Source organism: Octopus bimaculoides, chromosome 28 (genome assembly GCF_001194135.2).
Source record: "Octopus bimaculoides isolate UCB-OBI-ISO-001 chromosome 28, ASM119413v2, whole genome shotgun sequence".
Lineage (NCBI taxonomy): Eukaryota > Metazoa > Mollusca > Cephalopoda > Octopoda > Octopodidae > Octopus > Octopus bimaculoides.
This window is the reverse complement of record NC_069008.1, coordinates 13020209-13034213: the sequence shown is the minus strand read 5'-3', so window position 1 is coordinate 13034213 and position 14005 is coordinate 13020209. Positions and strand designations below refer to the sequence as shown.

Below are 14005 nucleotides of genomic sequence, written 5' to 3'. Positions count from 1 at the left end.
GTCCACTCAGCTGGCAAAAATGAGTAACGCTGCGATGGACTGGCGTCCCATCCAGCGGGGGAACACATAAGTCAATGAAACCGGGAAACCGGGCCCATGAGCCTGGCTAGGCTTTAAAAGTGTGCATTTATTTATTTATAAACTATGTAAAAACCATTCGATGGAAATGAAAGGAGTGAAAATATTCAATTAATTAAACAGTATTTTAGGTAGTTTACAATGATTTCTAATTCTGAAATGAAATTTCAAATTTGTAAATCAATTGAATCAATTGGTTGTTTTTGGTAAACTCCCTTTTTTAGAAGTTTAATCAAGGGGAATTAGACCCTGTGTAAGAGCCTTTATTTTTCCAGAGTTTCAAGACTGGTAGGAAGAAGATATTCTCAAAAACAAGAGACCTAACATGAATGCATGCAATTGAGAAATCCTCTGTTAAAAGGAGGCTAAGGGACCTGCGGTTATGTGAAAATAGGAATTTCAACTCAGATCACAAAGAACCACATTAAATACTGCATGGCATCTCGCCCAAGTCTTATGATTCCATAAGACCATCATCTCAGACTGGTATTTTATTTATCAACCCTTGTAGGATAAAAAACAAATTAACCTCACTAAGATTTGAACCCTGAACATAGTGAGAATAACTACCACAAAATATTCTGTCTGACATTCTAACAACCCCACTAACTGATGTTTTCTTTCATTCAATCAATGAAATTTTTAAAACTGATTTTTATTTTCATATTAAACTTTGAATATAAATGTAAGTGTTCTAGTAATTTAATTTTTTATTTATATCTTGAAATAAACAAAAAGAATTGTTTAAATATTAAACAATTTGATAACAACATATATTTTTCTCTCCCCACATCTTTATCCTACATTATTTTCATGTGGAAGGCATGAAATGTTTTCTCACCACCTTCAATATTGTTTATCAGATGGATAGTTTCTGAGGCATATTTCATATTGTCTGGAATTATTATAAACTCTATTATGAAAAAATAACAATATCTCTAAAATGCTCAGTGAAAGAAAATCATAAAATGCAACTTCAAGCAAGATGTTCTTTGAGCCATCCATCACATTCCAGCATGAAAAGTGAGGTTAAAATGATGATTGTAGATACATATGTACATATAGATCTATAAATATACATATGCGCAAGCTTGTTAGGGCATATATTATACATAAGCGTTCATATATGTGCATGTGTACATACATATATACATTAAAGCTTAATATGATTATTGAGTTTTCGTATGATTTTTTTTTTGTTTGTGTTTTTAATATAAACCAAGTAGAATGGCACAAGTGAAACATAAGCATAAGTTCCATTCTAATTTCACATTTCAATTATTTGCAATTATCTGGTTTTCTCTTCATAAAATTTGATATCAACAACAGCAATAACAACAACATAACTTTAATCCAATTGAAGAAAGTGAAATCAATGTATTTTTCAAAAACAATATGCTGTTTAGTCCGTGTTTATTCAGGGAGCTGACATTTTGAAGAGGGTCATTTTCCCTTTCATTTTCCCTGGGGTCAATAAAATAACACTCACTGAGGTGTGAGTTCGCGTCTCATTGCTAACCACCTACACTTTTTTTTCTGCAAAATGGGGGTAGTTTATCCTGTTCAGGCTATATTATTAGCATTATCCTGTGATTGAGAATTTAAAATCACTTCTTTAACTCGTTATTTTATAGACGAAGTAGGAGGTGGAGAATAATTATGATGATGATGATTTCTAATGAGTCACCAGAATATCATTAAACACCCTGCCAATATTTCTAAATCAACATCATTAAATACCCAATACTTCATAACAAACTACACCAGTTATATCCCCTTAACTAACATAAAACAAAATACACTTCACTTGCTAATCCCCCTTTTCTGTTTGTTTCTCATTGTAACCTAAAAACTGTCTCATCAGTGACCACCAACAGTCTACTGCATGCTGACAATACATGCCTAGCTTGTGAATAAAAGTGTAAGGGGGCCATGGCCGTTTGTGTGGTGATTGCGTTTTATTGGTTAATTTTTAAATCAACCAATGATGGACAGTTTGGCACAGAGCTGTCTTTGTGCATGCTTGTTCTGTTTGACCTGTTGAAGTGGAAGAGGAAGCTAATAGATGTACATCTGTGTGTGTGTGTGTCTGTGCTTCATGTGTGTGTGTATGTTTTCATGCTTGTTCTTGTGTGTGTGTGTATGCATGCGTGCAAGTGTGTTTTGTGTTCATGTATTTATGTATGTGGAGGAAGTTACTGGATGTACGTGTGTGTGTGTGTGTAGTTCATAAATTACACCAGTTATATCTCCTCTACTGACATAAAACAATACACTCTTCACCTGCCAAGAAATAGCACATGCACAGACACACACACATACACACACACTCACACATGAGAACAAGCACGCATACCCACTCACACACAAGAAGCATGCATACACACACACACAGACGTACATCCATTAGCTGCCACACCATTAGAAGAAATACAGTACATATATAAAATATTACAAGCATTGCCTTAAAATGTATAAAACCAGAATTGAGAAATATGCATGCTCAAAAGGGTAACAGAATGTCATAATAAACCTTAAAATGTATGGGACTAGCATTGTTGATCAAAAATACTGGAATCACTTTATGTTGTACATTCTGTGGAATCCTTTTATCACAAGAAATTTGTTTAGTTCATCGAAATTAAGTTTTATTAAAAGTTAAGTCAAATTATCGTATGCTCAATTTTAACAAAACAATTGTGTACAAATATTAATGTCACCTTTCGCAATAATTCAATCCATGAATAGTAATTTTTATAAATTTACACGTAATCAATCCAAAATAATTTAGTAACAATTTAATTCGCATAACAATTCCATTAATATATGCATCATAATGCGAATTGTCTTTGCTTTCGTACTTTCGCTTTCGTACTTTCACTGTTATATAGATTTGACTTCATCATAAATCCAGTTTTTTTAATTATTATTATTACCATGGTAATTTGCATGCAGTGTGAAATATGTTTTTTTACATACTTTGATAGGAAGAGCATTATAATGAATTTACTTATTCGAAGTTAAAGATCATATTTTGTACATTTTCAGATTTATATATTAAGAACTCGGTTTAATAATTATTGTGACATTGGAATTCACACATAAGTCTCTTTTCGCTTTAAGATGCCACAGAATGTACAACATAGAGTGATTCCAATATTTTTGAGCTTTTTAAGGTTTATTATGACATTTTGTAACCCTTTTGAGCATGCACATTTTTCAGTCCTAGTATTAAATATAATTAGAATGACCAGCCTTTTATTAATTAGGTTTAACCAATCTTTATTATCCCAATCATGAACAAATATTAATGATCCTCTCAACATGCTGCATAACAGTGTGATTATATTAAACCCCATGGAGACACAATGGCCTAGTGGTTAGGGCAGTGGACTCGAGGTCATAGGATCACGTTGTGAGTGTTTATTGAGCGAAAAAACCTAAAGCTCCAAGAGGCTCCAGCAGGGGATGGTGGCGAACCCTGCTGTACTCTTTCACCACAATTTTCTCTCACTCTTTCTTCCTGTTTCTGTTGTGCCTGTAATTCAAAGGGCCAGCCTTGTCACACTGTGTCACGCTGAATATCCCCGAGAACTACGTTAAGGGTAAGCATGTCTGTGGAGTGCTCAGCCACTTGCACATTAATTTCACGAGCAGGCTGTTCCGTTGATCGGATCAACTGGAACGTTAGTCATCGTAAGCGATGGAATGCCAACAACAATATATTAAACCCCATCTTTTGATAAGCTTTCCAAGTTAATAAATGGTGTGCTAATATTTTTACTCCGTGTAATTAATGAAACATATTAATACATCTTGCAATAGATTGTAATAAGATGTTTATTGCTAATTATTATTCCAGCGAAAAGTTGTTTAAATATTAATTAGACAAACCAATACTGTTACAGAAATACAGAAATGTTTTGTTTGTATGTTTAAAATAATGAAGTAACCACCATCTTGCTGAAACTTAGGTATTTTTCACAAAGCTAAATATTTTCTTTACATTTCATTATAGATTCACTATGGAAGACCAAATACGAAATACTTCAAGAACACATAAATTTCTGAAAAGAGATTCCTGTGACTCAACAACAAAAAGTGTTGATGGAATCTACAATCAAAAGTGTATATACTGGGGAGATGTTGGTTCAAGGCGAGAGATGTCACAGACACAACCTTCATCTCAGTCAATAACAAGACAAAAACAACGTAAAGAAGACCATAAAAAGAGGGAAATAACTGGAAGACGAGATGTATTCGATAAGCACATATATTATACAAGATGCAATGCATATGAAGACAAAATTAATATGTTGATAAACTTTCAGGAAAAAATATGTACTTTTTTAAAACACATAGGACTGGATAAAAAGGATTTCCTACAAGATTATACGCAGAGAATAGATATTTTGATGAAAGACATTAAGAAAAACAATTACAATCAAGAATTTATTATTTTTGGAAAACTAGAATTGTTCTTGAAACACTATTTAAAGACAAATGTTTTACAAGACAAACACAAGACCATTGAGGCACCAAAATTAACCCTAAAATTTCGACCTCTTTGTCCAGTTGTAATCAGAGAAGCAAAGATTGATGAATCTGAAGATACTGGCAACAACAAAATATCCAATATTGTTGCAATACAAGGTGGGGTAGTAACATATTCCCACCATTGTATGACAATATGTTGTGTGACAAGAGACGGTGACAGAAATGATGTCCATTGTCCATCTCCTGTCACAGATTTCACCAGAATTGCTCAAGACACTGTTCTGGCCACCCTCCCTTTTCAAAAACTGATTCTTATTATTAATTCCGTAAGCTTTAAAATCAAAACACTTCCATTTGGTTTCTATAAGGTTTCTTACCTAGAACATTCTATATTTATGGGTGTAGAAATGTTTGGTAAGACAATTTACCTTGTGAACTGGGTTGATATGAGAATTAAAAATAAATTCATTACAAAAGAAATACCTGCAGATATTGCTGTAGGTCTACAGAATAACCTGTTAATATCGTTTTCCAATATTAATAGAGTTATCTGTTACAATCTGGATGGCCAGCAATTATTTGAGGTCATCACTAATTCTCTGGATCTAGCAACTGACATCACTACATACAAAGATAATTTCTATGTCCTTCAGGGACATATTATTTATAAGATTTCAGCTACAGGTCGTGTGGCAAAGAGAGATGTTGGCAGGAAATACCGGCATATTTCTGTTGGAACAGACACTATTTTAGTAACAGATTATTTTGGTGTTGCTCACATCATTAGAACAGATAAAGATTTTTGGCCCAAGCTGTCTTACACTCAACAGCTACCTACCCCCAGTTTGAACGATCATATTTATATTGAAGATTGCTACAACATAACAAATATTCTACCTATGTCTACATTTTCTATATTAATAATTTACAATAATAAGAAAGCTATATTATTCGCTGATAATGAGGAAATAATTAACCAAAATAATTTAGTTTTCCTTGAGCTTCTTTCTATCTTTTGTAGATTCAACTCAAACAACTTTCTGGTGTTTTACCATGAAACGAAAGGACTTCAGTGTATCACCTGTCCTGAACTAAGAAAAGGCCCTTTAATAAAGGTCCAAACTGATTACATGGAAATATGTCATATTGTATCAAATAAGTGTTTAGCTGTGACCACCACTGAAAACAAAAACGAGGTCCATATCCTATTGATCAAAGAAGATAAAGTTGACATTATTGAAAGAATTTCTCTGGGACATTCTAATGTCACCATTGCTGCAACTCCAATTAATTTTGTAGTTGTCAATGGAAGGAAAAATAAACTGGTATTTTATTCCATATCCGGTGAAGAACTTTTTCAAAAATACCTTCCATTCTATGGCTACCCTCATCACATCTACTCTGATAATGTTTATTTTTATGTCCTCTTCAAGAGACACTCTATTCTGATATGTTATGATATATATGGAGAAATGAAATGGCAGTGGCAACTGCCTTTCCCTGTTCACCCTCACATTGCTGTTTTCCAAGGAACTGTTTATCTACCGGACACTCAACTCAACAGGGTCCTTCTTTACAAGTATCAGGACCGGTCGTCTGGCTGTTGTTTACACCTGAAAAATCCTTATATCAGAAATCTAAATCTACGACTCAAAGAAAAGGAGAATGACAAAAAACTTGTCATTGGCGAAATATGTAATCTGGCAAATGGACAGTTGGTGGTGTCCGACATCAACCATGATTGCTTGTTATACATTTCTAATGAAGGAGACATTGTGTCGAGATTATCTCTGCCATCTACAGCTACGGATATATGTCGATGGGATTTTAATCATATAGGTGTCACATTACCCCTACAGAAACAATTAAGGGTCGTTGGAAACCTATCAAAGACAGTGAGAAGTGTATCATTAAGGCAGCCTTATGTACGGCTGTGTAAGATGGGTGAAGGTGAAATTGTTTGTTATTGTGATAAACCATCACATTTAGATATTCTAGCCATTAAAAACTATAATCAAGTTGAAATAATTCATAGAATTAATATTCCTTTTGGAGTGAAATCATTATCAATAGAAAAGGAAACAGAAAAGCTATTAATTGTGACAAAGCAAAAAGCTTTTCGGTACAACACTCACATCAGTCGTGATGGTCATGTTTATGGTAGTCATGGTCGTCGTCATCGTCATGATCATCATCCTTGTAGTATTAAGATGGTCCCCAGTGTTTTAATGTCCCAAGTGAAACGTCCCCTCAATCTCTACGGTGGATCTATTGACCAAATGTTTGTATATCTTATAGAGAACAGCCGTATGTTTGCTATAAACGACCATAATTTGTTGGTTAACGATCTCGTTACAAATAATCAACTTAATTATTATATCGACCTGGTAGATGTATTTTCCAGAAACATTTCTGTCAGTGAAATGTTGTCTTCTTCTTTATATCTACAGGATCTGACAGTTTCTGATAAAGGTAGACACATTCATGTCCCTCGAGGTTTTGGAGACAAATGACCAGTGGGGATTGCTCCCTTGGTTGTTACTGAAAACAATCTGATTGCAGGATATGATAATGAGAATAAAAACATTAAGATACTAACATTTGATGGTCGGCTTCTTGATTCTATCAAATTGAATGTTGATTACGACATCAAAATGTATCGATGGCAGTCAAACACACTGGTTATTACGACTAAGGATTATGGTGAGAAATATGGACTGTTGACATTAAAAGTGGAATTTCCATTGTCGTTGGTAATTTACCAGACGAAAAATACATATAGTTATATCGCTTCTTTTTCAAACAATCAACTGCTGTTTTTTAAATGGGAAAGTGGTGGTGGATTTAGTTTATATGTCGTTGAAATTGATGAAATACATTTGACTGTGAATGAAATAAAACAAATAGACATACCTGAAACAGTAACAAGAGAGAGACTTAATATTAATCGCCCCATTGGTATTAAAGTTACTGCTGATGATGTCATCATTGTCAACAATTCTAGATTCATCGTTTTCCTCAGTAGTGATGGTCAATATTTACATTCAGTTAGACACTACATGATGAATTTTGGTCATTATGACAGGATGACAACTGATGACAGTTATTTGTACATTCAAGGTGAGTGGGATAGATATTCTAGTTACTATGAATATAGAAACATTGTGTGTTTGACACAGGCTGGGGAATACTATAAAATATTTTTAAGTCAAAGATTTTATAAAGATAAAGTAGATTTCTCCAGTATAAACTGTAAAGGACCAAGATTTGTTGGAAGCTGCAACTGGGAAAAGAATAAATTATATATTGAAGGTTTGTTTATGGTTAATCGAGAAAGTTTCCCTGTTTCTCGTTTGCAAACAGACAAATGTCTTGTTCAAGTAAAAGATATTGATATCTCTGACGAAGGAAAGACAGTTGTGTGTGAAAAAGCCAATAATGGAAATGTTAAAATATTTGATGAAGACGGGGAGCTGCTATGTCACAGAAATGTTGGAAGTGTAGTTGGTGGTGTGTGTTTTACACAAGAAACACACATAATGGTCACTCTTCCACAAAGACAAGAAATATTTCAACTGAAGAAACAAGATTTGGAGAAATATAAAGTGTGGCAAAGTCGAGTACCTTATGGTGTAATATGGAGAAAAGTGGGGGGTATTTACTGGTGTCAACATATTGAATTGATTGAATGTCATTGCATAAAGATTGATGGGGACCAACTGAACATTCTGGAATCTGTGTCGTTAGTAAAGCTTGATTTTACTCTTCATTTCCTTTCCAATAAATCCCAGATGAACAACGAAATATTCAGTAATGAGTTAACTAATAGACTGAAATACAGTGGAGAAGATGGAGATGGAGGAAGAAGAGGTGAATCAGGTGAAATAATTAGTAAAGGTAGATTAAAGGTGGGATGTGGTAGTTACATAGCAGAGAGTATGTCAGGAATTGATGAAATATCAGTGAGGAGACTTCCATATAGAACAGCAATGGTCCCGCTTTCCATTCCTGCAGTCGACGAACCTGTTAATTATAATTATGTTGACTATAACAGCAAACTAATTAAGTTAGATGACAATGTCTATGTGTTGATGTTTAGAGATACTATCACATTAATCAGAACAACCACAGGTGACATACTTCAACATAAACAATTACCACAGCAACAACCACTAGGTATATGTCAATGGACGGATCAACGTTTCATAGTCATCTTTGGTAAAGAAATGATGGTCTTCAACAGGGATCTCTGTCGTTTAAGAAGCATCAAAACTGAGAAATACTACAACACTGTTTATAAATACAATGACAATCAACTTGTGTGTGGTGGTCATTATATTAGGAACATAACTCAAAATGAGAGAGACAAGCACTATAAAGTAAAATACTACAACAAAAACATTTACTACGCTTGCATCAACCCCGACGCCTACGACTCTTATTATGTAGATGTAGTTGATATCAATGATGGGACATGTAAATATGAAGTGTGTTATGGAGAAACGATGAAATATGGAAAATATGAGGGAGATGCGGTGGTGTTCGATGTAGCAGTGACAGCTTTTGGTGATGTTGTTGTTGTGAGAACGGAGACGAAAAAGGTGGAAGAGTTGAACTGTGAGTATGATTTCTGTCTTGTTGACTGGTACAGGGAAGAGTCATTGGTCAGGAGGATAGAGTTAGTACCAGGAGAAATTAATTTCAAACTTGATATTTACAGACCTTGTCTGACAGCAGTTGGTGAATATGTTTATATAACAGACTTAGAAAACAATATATACCAAATACCTGGACAAACTGAACACCAAACATTTGAAAATACTGCAGAATATTTACTCCTCAGGAGTTATGATAATGAAGTCTTCCAAGTTCTTGGTGTTGATAGTTCAGATAATTCTTTAATGGTTTTTGGAATTATTCCAGGACGTCAATCTTTTGCTTTCTTTCATTATGACAAATAAATATTTTCATAAATTTTAAACTTTTATATTATTAACATTGTTACTGGGTTCACCTGGGAATCGAACCCACATTGCTTACATTGCATTCTACACACTAACAATCATTGCAACATTCTTCAACACAGACACCATTTGTGTGTATATATATTTGTATACAATGTTCAGTATATGTGTGTGCATAGTGGAGGCGCAATGGCCCAGTGGTTAGGGCAGCAGACTCGCGGTTTCGATTCCCAGACCTGGCGTTGTGTGTGTTTATTGAGCGAAAACACCTAAAGTTCCACGAGGCTCCGGCAGGGGGATGGTGTCGAACCCTACTGTACTCTTTCATTCATAGTTTACAGATAGTAGTAATCTACTAAAAGAACAAGTTGGAATTACCATGTTTTCAGTATTCAAGGAAAGGACCACGTGCGCATGCAAGAAATAACAGTAAACTATGAATGTCATTCTTAATTTTAATTTCAATTTTATTTTATTAATAGCCCTTTTCTCTTCTCACATATTTTATATTCATTTTTGATAAGGTTTTTCAGAAAAACCGAAACATGTAAATTAATTAAAACCCCCAAAAAATGTTTTAAAAAAGTGGCATTTTCATTATCTACTTACTTGTGTAGTAATTTTACAAATATATATATATACATGCATGCGATTATTACTGAGTCTTTTATTACCACATAATTCCACACACACACGCGCATATACTGAGGAACCGTTATGATCAGATATTTTCTTGAAAGGCTTAACTGCATGTAAACTAATTAAAATTTCTGCAACCAATGGGCACTGATTAAATACATAGTCAGTATGTCAATTTTTTCTTATGTGTGTGTGTGTCTACATTTTTATGTGTATTTTTTTTGTATATGTATATCTATATGTACATATTTATCAATATATATGTATATTCTATGCTATCTTATTTTATTTTTGTCTTACTTTTATTGCATTTTACTTTTTATTTTATTTTATTCTACCTTATCCATTTTATTTTATTTTTTTATTATATTCAAATTAATCCGTTAACCCTCATGCACACACAAAAATAAAAATACAATAACTCCATATATTTAGTCTGCTGGTATGAACAGAGAGGTCAACATGTAACCTTTTAATGTATATCATTTTCCCTAATGATATTTTGCTAATATCTTATAAATGCAAATTTAAAATATAAATTTGTAACTTATTTAATGAGCACAAATGGAAACAGCTGTAGGAAGTAAGAAATATCAATTTATTAATAAATAATTACTAACTTTCAACTCTCCATTTTCTTTTCTTCTATTAATTGAATACAGATTATATATATTGTTTATTCTTCTATTCGTTTCAGTCATTTGACTGCAGCCATGCTGGAGCACCACCTTTAGTCGAGCAAACTGACCCCAGGACTTATTCCTTGTAAGCCTAGTACTTATTCTATCGGTCACTTTTGGCGAACTGCTAGGTTACAGGGACATAAACACACCAGCATTGGTTGTCAAGAGATGTGGGGGGAGGGGGCAAATACAGACACGTAAACTCACACACACATATATGACGGATTTCTTTCAGTTTCCGTCTACCAAATCTACTCACAAGGCTTTGGTCAGCCCGAGGCTATAGTAGAGGACACTTGCTCAAGGTGCCATGCAGTGGGACTGAACCCAGAGCCATGTGGTTGGTAACCAAGCCACTTACCACACATCCACCTCTCTCTCTCTATATATATATATGTATAAAAAGGCTTCCTTAATTTTTTGAAAATGTCTGAAATTCAAAAACATGTAATCCTCATCTCAGAACATAAATATATCAAGAATATATCCTCGACATAGAGATCAGGCATTGCACTATTCATTATGATGATGATGGGTTGACACTACCTCAAGGATGAAAGAATTGCTTCTACTACAGAGATGAAAGTATTGGTTCTATTATGGAAAAAAAAAAAATTATTAGTTCTACTATGAAAAAGAAATTATTAGTGAATCTAATATAAAAAGCAATATTTTTTTATTTTCAAGAAAAAAAAATCAAATGAGCCTAACATAAACAAACCCTCAATATATAATTAATTTTAGTGTTGTATATGACGTGAACTTACCCCCTAGTATTATATATGTTATATATATTTTCTTACTATTCTCTACAATTTCTTATTATTGTGTTTTCTTATTCGGTATCTTTACTTATTGACCTCTCATCTCTTATAAGTTATTAATGTTCTTAAAGAGAAATATAAACTTTCTAGTTACTTTAAGTCTAGAAGAGTTGATTATAACATACCCATAATAAAGTACAAATATTTGTGTATATTTGCATGTGTGCACATAGTTAGATATGTGCATCTATCTGTGCACAACTCATTATTCTGATTCTTAGCTTATAACTAATATAAAGATAGCATGATTTAATGTCCCAGTATTCCATAAGTAAATACCCAGAGCAATCTTTATAGAAACCACCTTATAAGTAAATAATTAAATACATAAATGAATATTAAACTAATTCTATGTAATCTTCCCTTTCTAATGTTGAAAATTGTTATATACACAGTTTATCTATTTTGGTTATATCATTTTTAGTAATCTTAAATTTTATCTTCATACAACATAGCAATATTGTTTATATACCATCATACATTGTACCCCATGATAATTTCCTCTGTATTAACATCATAGGTTTTATTAGTATCTTGCCCCTTTAACTGGTAATTAACACCTTGATTTAGAGTCTTCTCCTACCCAGCCTCCTTTTTAGACAATTACTTATACATTTCCTAAAATCCTGACAATATTTATGACCATACCCAACTACAAACTGTCAACTCACTCTATCCATTCTAAACAGACAGTCCTCTAGCCTTAGATTTTGGTAGTTCATAAAAAAAACGATCAATTAATTAAAAATGAACCACAATCCTTTACAAGCTATGGCCCTAACAAACTGCATACAGCTCTTAGAAGTGTAGTAGATTCTGAGTGACATCAGGAGCAACATGGACTCTTTCCCTCTTCTTGCTCTATTAGAGAATTTGAGTAAAATTATATCAATGTGCTCAACTGATTAAAAATTCTATTTATTTATGCAGCTGAGGATAGCCTTGCACTTAAATTGATGTAATGATTGCATTGTTCAATTAAATGGAGCTGCTCGAAATGGTTGCACTGCATCACCTCTTGACATCCTGTTGCTTATTTTGATTATACATATATATAAACATACACATATATACAGACATTACACATAGACATATATATACATACATATATATAAATACACAAATATATATATACACACATATATATATACACGCACACACATATATATATATATATAAATACACATATATATAGATATGCATGCACACACACAGCCAATTACTCATTACTTCAAGTGACTGAGCTAATGAATCGGGTTTGTCAAACAGACCCACCACTATTATAAACATAAATTGACCAAAAAATCGAATTTTAGTAAACAGAAATTATACTCATGTACATGCATATCTCCATTCCTCTTCCCAATTGTTGTAATTTGAAGGTGAATAAAGGTAATTTGTGAAATGTACAAAACTGTATTTTTAGGCACAAAAATTGGATACTTTTCGAAGGCATCTTGTATAACATGTTGAGCGTGAAAAAGAAGAGCACTTTGTTAGAAAATAAAATAAATCTAACACACAGAAATAAAGCACCATTTAAATGATGGTAAATAAATGTTTTTAAAACCATTTTCTATATTATTTTTACCTAAAATATTTCAAACCTTAGTTTGGCCCTTAAAGCACTTGTTATTTTAATATCTTTTCATATTCACCCTTAGGAGTGACACCTGTTCAAAATATGTCAAATCTTTTTGCTAATTAATGCAAATGATTGAGGAAGTGTTAAACAGGTTATACCAAAGAATTAATACTTTTTGGTACTGTGCAACTATGTTTCAGATATAAGTGCAGCAATTGTTTAAAAGATCAAGGACAGTAAAAATGCAAGTAGAATATACAAGGTATCTTCCATATACAGCAACATGCTTTCCTGAGTAAAAGGTACCTTGTCAAAAACTATAAGGAATTCAACATTATCATCATCATCATCGTTTAATGTCCGCTTTCCATGCTAGCATGGGTTGGACGATTTGACTGAGGACTGACTGGTGAACCAGATGGCTACAACAAGCTCCAATCTGATTTGGCAGAGTTTCTACAGCTGGATGCCCTTCCTAATGCCAACCACTCCGAGAGTGTAGTGGGTGCTTTTACGTGCCACCGGTATGAAGGCCAGTCAGGCGGTACTGGCAACGGCCACGCTCAAAATGGTGTATTTTATGTGCCACCCGCACAAGAGCCAGTCCAGGGGCACTGGCAACGATCTCGCTCGAAAATCCTTACACATGTCACGGGCACATGTGCCAGAAAGGCGACGCTGGTCACAGGTGCTATCCCGATTTCGTTTTTGCTTACTGAAATAAACTCTTTTTGC

General features: G+C 33.6%; 1 protein-coding gene across 1 annotated transcript in view; it reads right to left on the bottom strand.

The window, feature by feature from the left end:
• LOC106877952 (zinc finger protein 845-like) overlaps positions 1-14005 on the bottom strand; it is a 28644-nt gene that overhangs the window by 11162 nt on the left and 3477 nt on the right. The window lies entirely within an intron of this gene.